Genomic DNA, 9,321 nt, shown 5'->3' on the forward strand with positions numbered 1-9,321 from the left:
CTCTCTCTCTCCTCTCTCTCTCTCTCTCTCTCTCTCTCTCTCTCTCTCTCTCTCTCTCTCTCTTCTCTCTCTCTCTCTCTCTCTCTCTCTCTTCTCTCTCTCCTCTCTCTGTCTCTCTCTCTGTCTCTCTCTGTCTCTCTCTCTGTCTCTCTCTCTGTCTCTCTCTCTCTCTCTCTCTCTCTCTCTCTCTCTCTCTCTCTCTCTCTCTCATCTCTCTCTCTCTCTCTCTCTCTCTCTCTCTCTCTCTCTCTCTCTCTCTTTAAAAATGAGGAACCGTTCCTTGATTGTTTTGGTCAGAGCAGAACATTGCTTCTTAAGTCAGAACCGCGCGGTTGCAATAAAGAGCAAAAAGATAAATATTTGCTTTAAAGCTGCAAGCAAACTTCACCACACCTCCCGATGGTGAGTACCCTTCTTCTTGCAATTGTACTACTAGCTGGAACAGAAAGCTTTCCTTTCGAGCTGGCGTTGCGGATAGCATCCAGCCAGGCTTGACTTTTTCTAGCATTTCTGTCAGCTGCACAAGGTTGCAAAATTAAGTGCAGTTTAAAATGTAACTGTAAATTTTGATACTTAATTCAAGCCTGTCACGTCGTTTGCTATATAAACCGAGTAGTCTGATGCCTAGAAATACAAGCTTAGGGGTCTGGCTCTTATTTTTGCATTATTGTAGGAATGAGTTTATATAGCACAGTACTTACTATTAGACTCAATCATATTTTGGCAGCTTTATAATTTTGTCGTTCCTCCCCCACACACACACACACACCTCAGGACATATAAATAAAGCAATACAATATATTGAATGTACTTCTTTTCTCCTTCTCCACCCCCCCCCAATCCATTAATAGCTATATCACACATGTTAGCAAACAGGTTTTAAAAAAGCACGAAGTAATATAAAATCACACACAGTACAATAAGAAAGTACAAAAGAAGAAGAAGAAAAAAAACTATAAGTAAACATACCAAAACCATATTTGCCTTGTTCAAGGTCCCAAACCGCTTGCATCTTCCTTCTAAACTGGAATAACTCTCCTTTAGTTTGGCAGGTGAAATAAACGCTTTGTTTGCCCCCTGAAAAGATGTGTCTTTGGTAATTAAAGAGAATCTCCTTCTTGGTATTTATCTAAGCGATTGTGCAAACTGATAAAAGTAGGCTATAGCCTTCAGGGAAAAAGAGGAAAGGTGAAAGAAAAGATCTTCAACCTAAGGGAAGTGCTTTCCATGTATTATTAGCTTTCAGCCTTGGAAATACTGAACACTAACTTTACACAGACAAGGTTTCAGGGAGCTTTGGGAATGCAGCGCCTCGCCTTTAAGAAAAATCCCCCAAACCCAAGGTAGGAGATGCCTTGAGTGATCCTTGTCTCTCATCTCATTCCATAGAAGGAAGAGTACGTTGCTACACCTTGTTTGGGGCTGGAAAGATGAGACTTTAAAAACACCCGTCCAATTGAAAATATCTCCCAACTTAATGAGTTTAGTCGTAGGATGTATGAAATGATTTCGAGCCTCAGCAGAAAACCGCAAACAACATACGCGATATTGCAAAGAAAAATGAACACAAGCACAGCAAAATTACACTGTTTGGGGTCGGGAGGGATGTAGCCTAATCCTAAAGCAAGTTGGAAAAAAAACTGAGCTGGGGGGGGGGGGAGAAGAGAACAACATCACAGCAGAATGGCAGATCCACCCCCCTCTCCCTCGATCAAAGATAGAACTTTAAATGGGGGGTCAACATTTTTCAGAGGAATCCGTTTGAACACTAATTTCTACTCTTAACTCAAGCCCCCAAAGAGATCTCCCCCATTTGGATAAATTTCCTCTTGGCTTCCATTTTATAACTTCAAAAATAGGAAATATTTATTTTTTGATGGCTCATTTGAGAGACATAGAAGGATGCCCATTTCATGAACATAAAATGAATACCCAATAATCCTATCACCCCCCCCCCCAAAAAAAAAAACACTAGCGTGGAATCACTAATACAATAGATCAAGAAAATTCAGACTAAATTATATTGCGTTTTGCAGTCAAAATACAGTTTTAACTAATTGGATTTTTTTTTTTTGTTTTGTTTTGTTTTAAGAGAAGAATAATGGTGAAACATGGATCTTTTATTTTAGGAAACTGTTATGGTAAGATGTATGTCAGACTTGACAAATGGAACAAACGTTCCTCCACTGTTTCTTGTCCTTGTCTTAAACAGGAATTAAGTTAAACACAGTGCTGAATGTTAATTACATGTTTACTGGCTAATGAAAATTACAAATGGTTTTGCCACCTCAAACAATGATGAAAACTATGAAGACACTGTAATTATATACTTTGAGGAAAATAACTCAGAATATTGATCATAAGAAGTGTAAATCTTTTTTTAAACTATTCATTAATACCATAAATATGGTCTACAAAAGTTTTCTTTGTGGCTTGCATAATCAGTGTAGGAAACAGATGGGGGGGGTTCTGAAAAAGGTGGTGAACTATTTCCAATGGAGTACACTTCTGTAACTCTACGGTCTTCCCACTCCCACTCCCACTTTTACCCTTCCTCCCCTGGAACCCAGTCGCACCTCTGCCCCTCCCCCTCCCCCCCCCTGGAGGTCGGGGGAGAATTATGAAGGTGTGATGACAAGCCTTAAGGTTACAGTTCAGGTCGAAATGATGTCATCCCCTGCTTTCTTCAGCTCCGTCTTCCTCCCCCAATCATCTCCATAAGGTTCCTTCCCTGAAGCTGAGCATCGCTTTCTCATCCAGGTCTACTAAATCGGTCATTCTCTGAGATAACCTGATGTTTAGTTGGACAAGTTTTACAAGGGAATTCACTGAGGCACAGCGAAGGAACCTTGGGGAGCTTTAGATCCCCATCAAAGGTGGAGTTAGTAGTTCATTTCAAAAGAAAAAAAAAAAAAAGTAAAGTGGTAAACCTCCCAAAAGCCAGCTAAATTCCCTCTTTTTTTTATTTTTTGAATTTTGGCCCAACTTGTAGTGATAGCTGCCACTCTGATCTCCAGGGTCAAAGGTGAGGACTACCCTAACTCTAAAATCCTGCGAATGACCAAGTTGGAAACCAGGGCTGCAATCTTAATAACTATAAAGATCCAGTGATTGAGAAGAGAAGGCTTGTGAAATATGCAGGGGAGAGTGAGGGGGGTTGGAGGGTAGTGGTCACTAAACACAATAGAATGGTTTAATTTTTTTTTAAATAAAAGCAATATTAAGGATTTTTAAAAAGTGCTGTATGATTGTGGGATTGGATTCTCCTTTTTCCTGAGAATTCCCAAGGCGCTGGTCTTTGTCTTAGAAGGAATGGAGTTTCTGAATGGTGTGAAAGGGACAGAGAGGGTCGCTTCAAATCGATTTTACTTGTCCTTTCTGTCTTTTCGGATCAACGCCCTTCAATGGACACAGAGGTGCTCTTTCAACCAAAAACTTGTGCGACATTTTCTGCCTGTATTGGTGCTAAATACAATAAACGCTGGGCAGATTTTTTTTCTCCAAAGCAAGAAAGCACCCTAATTAAATTGTTTTATATGGACAGTCAAGACAGACCAATTAAGTATGCATTAGTATAAAGATATATTCTTGAGATAAGGGCGCTTTAGAAAACATTTATAGAACAAAAGGTGGGATTGTAGATGGGATAAGTCTTACTCCTAGAAGACTCTCACCTTTCCCCTTCCCCTTAGTCTCTTCTTATTTATTTTCAGACCTGAAGAAGGTGGATGAAAGTGCTGTTTTAGAGGCTAAGCCGGTTGTCCTGCCAGCTAACAGGTGGAGAGGATGGTGAAGGTCTTTCTACTTTTCAGGGTCTTGGTTCCCCTTTCCCCTATACTGTATCCCCAGATTCTGAGGTACATAGATAACGATTCATTTCCTTCCAGAATCACATCTCAGACCTTTTACTGGTCATAGTTAGTGTCCCCGAAGAGCTTTAGAGAGGTTATAGTCCTGTGCACTATTTTCAATGAGGCTAAGGACCTGTGGGCGGCGGGGGGGTGGGTGGGGGTTGGGGGGTTGGGTTGTGTGGGGAAGCAACTAGATCATTAATCCAACAATGACTTTCTTGGCAGGAGGATCTTTTGGGGGGGCGGGGTTGGAGAGTACGAAGTAGTTTAGGATGAGGCGAGGAGGGTGTGTGTGTGTGTGTGTGTGTGTGTGTGTGTGTGTGTGTGTGTGTGTGTGTGTGAGCGCGCGCGCGCGAGCGAGCGCGTGCGTGTGTGTATGTGTAATATAGCCTTTTTATCGCCCACCAGACTATAACCTTGTTTTCCCACTCCTTACAAAAAAGTGTTGATGGATGGAACACCTTGGAGAGCATCTTAGCTTCTCTGTTGAGGATGGAGATGATCTCTGAATGAGGAATTAAAACACTTATCCCTTTCCATCTTGCTACTTGATTCAGGAGCTGTTTGCTAGGGATAGGGGTGGGAGGGACAGAAAGATTAGTGATAAAAGTAGGGGTATGGAAGAGTATTTAAAGCTAAAGCAGCCCTGGGTTGGATTCTTGGACCTCTCGATTTCTCACCCACTCTTCCTTTCTCCTCCCTTGTTTCTCACTTCTCAATAAAAGAATTAGAGTGGGGAGTGTAAGGGGGTTGAGGAGGTAGCTCTTGCAAAAAGGAAATTAACGGTTTTGAAAGGTGCTTCCGAAGATATGCATTTCATACCAAGGCTTTTAAAGTGTTAGAAGATCAGAGAGGAAGAAAAGGGGAAAAGGCAGCAGGAGGAGAGTTTGAGACCTTCCTTCTCATGGAATAATTTAGCACTTGCATAGGTGGCTTAATGTCAAAAGTAAAAAGGTTTAGAAGACATTTTAAAAAGCAAGTTCTCCCCTTTGCTGGTTCTCTTCCAACATAAATCAGAGCCCAGAAGAGGAAGAGAAGAACTCATCTAAACAGAGCTCAGCAAGTCTCCTCCTGGACAATGGGAACCTCCTGTTGGGCTGGGTATTGATCAGGAGAGGAGCTGAAGATGTCACCACACTAAATATTTACTGATCACACACAAATAGCCGGGACTTGAACGATTTTCTCCTGTGAGGAGAGCGCAGAGAGAAGGGTAAATCATTTTATTAGTGTGTATAAAGCAAAGAGCACACTCTGGGTTGGAGTGTTTTAAGATGTGTCTTCAACGGGATGAAAAGAGTTAGAAAATCGATATGAAGTGATTAGAAGCCCCCATAGTGACAAAGGGGCAGGGAGTTTCATGGATTTGGCTATACCAGGAGGGGAAAAAACAAGAAAGGAAGAGGAGGAACTCTTTCACCACCTCCCTCCCCCTGCCAAGGAAAAATATCATTAGCCTCCTTTTTCCCTCCCCCGGACAGCAAAAAAGGGTTAGGAAGGCGCCGGGAAAGAGAATCCTAAAATCTCTAGTCAACTAAGAATTAGTTGTGGACGCAAGGATACAAAAGCATCAGAAAGGCAGAGTGCTAGGATAAGGAGAGAAGTCTCATAAAAGCCAGGGTTTGCTATAGGGTCTGGAAGCATTGTGAGGGGAAGTGGAGGTGTAAAATTATAACAAAGCCTTGGAATAAATGCCTGGGACATTTTGAAAGTAACTTGCAAAAGCCTCGACATTGACATGAACAACAGAAGTTGAAAGGAATGATCCCAGATACATACCTTATTTTTTTATTTGTTTGTTTGTTTGTTTTAAATAAGCAATCGAGAAGTAATTCTGTTCCCACCCACCCCACAAAACAAATAGGTCTCATAAAACAGGTATAGCATTCTTCCCACTCCCAATTTTGACTAAAAGGGTACGTTAATTACTCTCCATTGCAACCAGCAGATCTAAATTTCTGTCACCTTTCTTATTGACAGATTCCTTCCCTTCAACCTCTCCTCCTTTCCTACGTACCGTCCCCCCCCCCCCCCCCATTTCCAATGACAGCTCAGTCAATATTTCCTAATATGAACAAACACCTCTGCTCGGCTGCGATTGTCTCCCTTCGGAAGTCTTCAAGCGCAGTAGCAGACTGAGAGCGAGGGAACTCCTCTGGGTGGGATCAAAGCAGAATACCCACTCGGTTTCCAGGTGTTGGGAGTGAAGGAGGGGAAATCGCTTAAGTCAGAGACTAGTTTTCTGAGTCTAGATAGTGAAATGGCAGCAGGCAGCGAAGCCCGGGCCAGTCCACAGGGCAGGAAATCAGGTTTGGGTAATTAACCTAAATCCTAGTGATGAAAAGCCTTTTCTTGCCATAAGGTTGAGATGCAGAGAGGGCAAATTGATGGAGGCGCAGCAAATTTTAAGGAAAAAGATTGCTTGCTGAACTTAGCAAGCTTCTTGAATGTTTTTTTTTTTTTTTTTTTTTTTTTTTTTTTTTTTTTTTTTTTTTTTTCTGGTAAGGAGAGAAAACTCTTATCCGAAAAAGAAAGCAGCAAGACTGATGTGAAAATGGCTTTTCACTTCTCTAAAGTGCTAGTGTGGCTACTGTAAACAAACCTTGAAGTTAGAAACAGCTGCAAATAATCAACTGGCCACTAATTTCTGGGGAAAGGGGGGGGGGATGGGAGTAAAAAGAGAGGGAAGTATCGCCTTGTCATTTTTCTCCTTCGGACCCCCCATTCTGTTCCCCCAAAGACATTATTGTGGGTATTTTAATTTAATTTCTTAATGTTTTATTGGTTGAGTTATTGTGATTATGATTATCATTAAGCCTGGGGAACCAAGGTAAACTGTCCTGGTTGGATCATCAGAGAAACAGAAAAGATAGGTACAGATTCAATTAATAGTTTTCTATAGCTAAAGTTTCCCTGTCCCTCCACCCCCCAAAAAATCCCAGTGGATTTAGAGCAAATATGTTCAGGTGTGAGGCAACGAGTGCCTATAACTCCTTTCCCTCTAATCGTATAACCTCTTTACCTAATTCCTTAGATTGGAGATAGGAAGACTCTGACCTTGAGGTTGTAAGGAGCTTGGTCTCATTAACCCTTCCTAGTCCAAAATAGAACTAAGGTTAACCATACTAATCTGTAAAAAGGGACTGCTGAAAAAGAAAGGAGAGGTCAGCAAGCAGCAGTGAACTCAGTCCATTTGCAAGATTTTTTTTGTTTTGTTTTCTTTCCAGCTTTTCTCCCCCACCCAAGTGTGAACATAAATCTCCAAAAAAACAAGCAAAGTTTTTCCCCATTAAAAATACTTGAAATGCATTTTAGGAATCAGAAAATATTAATCAGTAAAACATTTAATTTTCTTAAGCTGAGTGACATATTCAGTGTTTTTCATATTTCCAAAATGTATGTATGTAATATTAAATTTGGTTTGTGTTTTTATTGGGGGGAGTTATTTAAAAGCAAAATACATTTACCCTCTTTCTTTTAAATTAGACTAATTTAGCATCTTGTCAATAGCCAAATTATATTTGAATCTGAATGTGATTATAAAAATATGTTATACTGACAGCAAGTTTGATGACCTCATAATAGGTAGTTATATTATAGTTATATGAATGTATACAAGCCCATATTCAGAAAAATTAATACACACATCTATGTAAGCACATGTTTATTCAAATACACATACATACATAGACATTTTTTGTGAAAAAGCTTTTTGAAGCAATATTTAAATATCAATGCCCTGTATTTATTGTCCATACATTTGTATAGAGAGTATCCATAAATCAATAGCGAGGCAATATGAAAATATTTTGGATATTCTCAGAGACATTTTTTTGGTTAGGGTTAAAATGCAAGTTTAATCACTTCATTATTGATAAAATTAAATATATGTTGTATAATTTTTGGAAAAGTATTTAAAAATAGAAAATGAAAATTTTCTTCAGTGAGATATTTTAGCAAGTAGATTATCTTAAAATATCCCTTCCCCTCCCTTTTTTTGGCACTTCACTTTCTAATGAATTGAAGAATGTTCAAGTCCAGGCCGTCAAGAATGCTGGCATTAAGTGGCCACCTGAACATTGTACAAAATCTGCATTTGACAAAAATGACTTAAAATATGAAAATTTCTAGGTAACACATTTTAAAAGAGGGACACCATTTTGACATCAATTTCTGCTTCAAGAAGGGCTTAACTGAAATATTACTTGAACATTTATAACAAATATTTTCCTTCTTTTCAATATGTTAATAATGAAGTCTTTATAAGGCTGTATAAAAATTATTAATCAAACCATTGATTGCTGGTACTTAAAAAATGAAGTTGCTAATAATACAAATAACCAAGTAAAATAATATTGCTAATTGGTTGAATGTGTATTAAACAAGAATATCAAAGAAAATTTATTCGAATTAATTTCACTTAGCAAAAAACTCAAGATAAATTTTAGCTGTTAAAAATAACTTTTAAAAGAATTTCCTTTCTATTATGGCCTATAGAAGACTTTTTATAAATACAGATCCATATATCAGCATAAGGCATATAATAAGAGGCTCAGATATACAGGAAAATATAGATTTGCAGACAATAGGAGAGATACTATGTGGATAGAGATTATATTAATCAATTATATATAATTATGTCTTTTCCACATAAAAATCTGATTTTCTTGGAAAGTGACTGCTTTAAAAAAAATGTTAGATACATTTCTTTTACTGAATTAAGGAGGGCTGTTTCACAATACATTTAAGGGCCTATCCATTGAAATTATTAGTTTTACAGCTTAAATGTGTTATCTTTTAACAATCTTTAGACAGCTTTTAAAGATTTTAAACACATGTTTGAGAATTTTTTTTTTTCATCAGTCTATTGCAATTTGCAAGAAATTAATCAGTCTTATCCAGAAGTATTCTCTGGGTTTGGTTGAAATAAATTGGATGAGATTATATCACTTAAAACAGTTAAAGCTAAACTGAAAACATTAAGAAGAGAGGATATCCACTTAAGTGAAAAATGGTAAAGATGTTATTTCTTGACAAGGTCACATTATATCACTAATCAGGAAGAATAAATTTTAAAAAGTAGGCCAGGTCATTTTTATTCCAGCTTCTATGTTAATAAAAATAGTTTTGTAGGATTTTATTTCTAAAGTTTCTTAGAAATGTTCATTTCTACATGTGACATTTAGCTACATTTAAAATATTTGTCAGAAATTTAAAAAAATAAACATATTAGGGCTTTTGGGGGGCACTCTTCTGTGAATGATTGTGAATTATCTTTAGCCAGTACTTTTCTTTCACTATTCAATGGCCTTTTGAATATAGAGTTCTTACTTAAAATATATTCTAAATGAAATTTAATGCACAAGAACTGAGGAACTATGATTTACATTTCATATATTTTGTGAAATCACTTTACTCTGTTACAATTTCAATTGGCATGACTTTGAATGAATATTTCATTTAAAATCCT

The 9,321-nt window shown here is 38.1% G+C and overlaps 1 long non-coding RNA gene across 1 annotated transcript in view; it reads left to right on the top strand.

Moving 5' to 3' along the window:
* Positions 1-265: 265 nt before the first annotated feature.
* The window catches only part of LOC141558207 (uncharacterized), a 111,165-nt gene continuing 102,109 nt past the window's right edge, over positions 266-9,321 (top strand). Inside the window, exon 1 of the long non-coding RNA XR_012486992.1 lies at positions 266-402. This is a non-coding gene — a long non-coding RNA (uncharacterized LOC141558207). The remainder of the gene's footprint in view (positions 403-9,321) is intronic.

Source organism: Sminthopsis crassicaudata, chromosome 2 (assembly GCF_048593235.1).
Source record: "Sminthopsis crassicaudata isolate SCR6 chromosome 2, ASM4859323v1, whole genome shotgun sequence".
Lineage (NCBI taxonomy): Eukaryota > Metazoa > Chordata > Mammalia > Dasyuromorphia > Dasyuridae > Sminthopsis > Sminthopsis crassicaudata.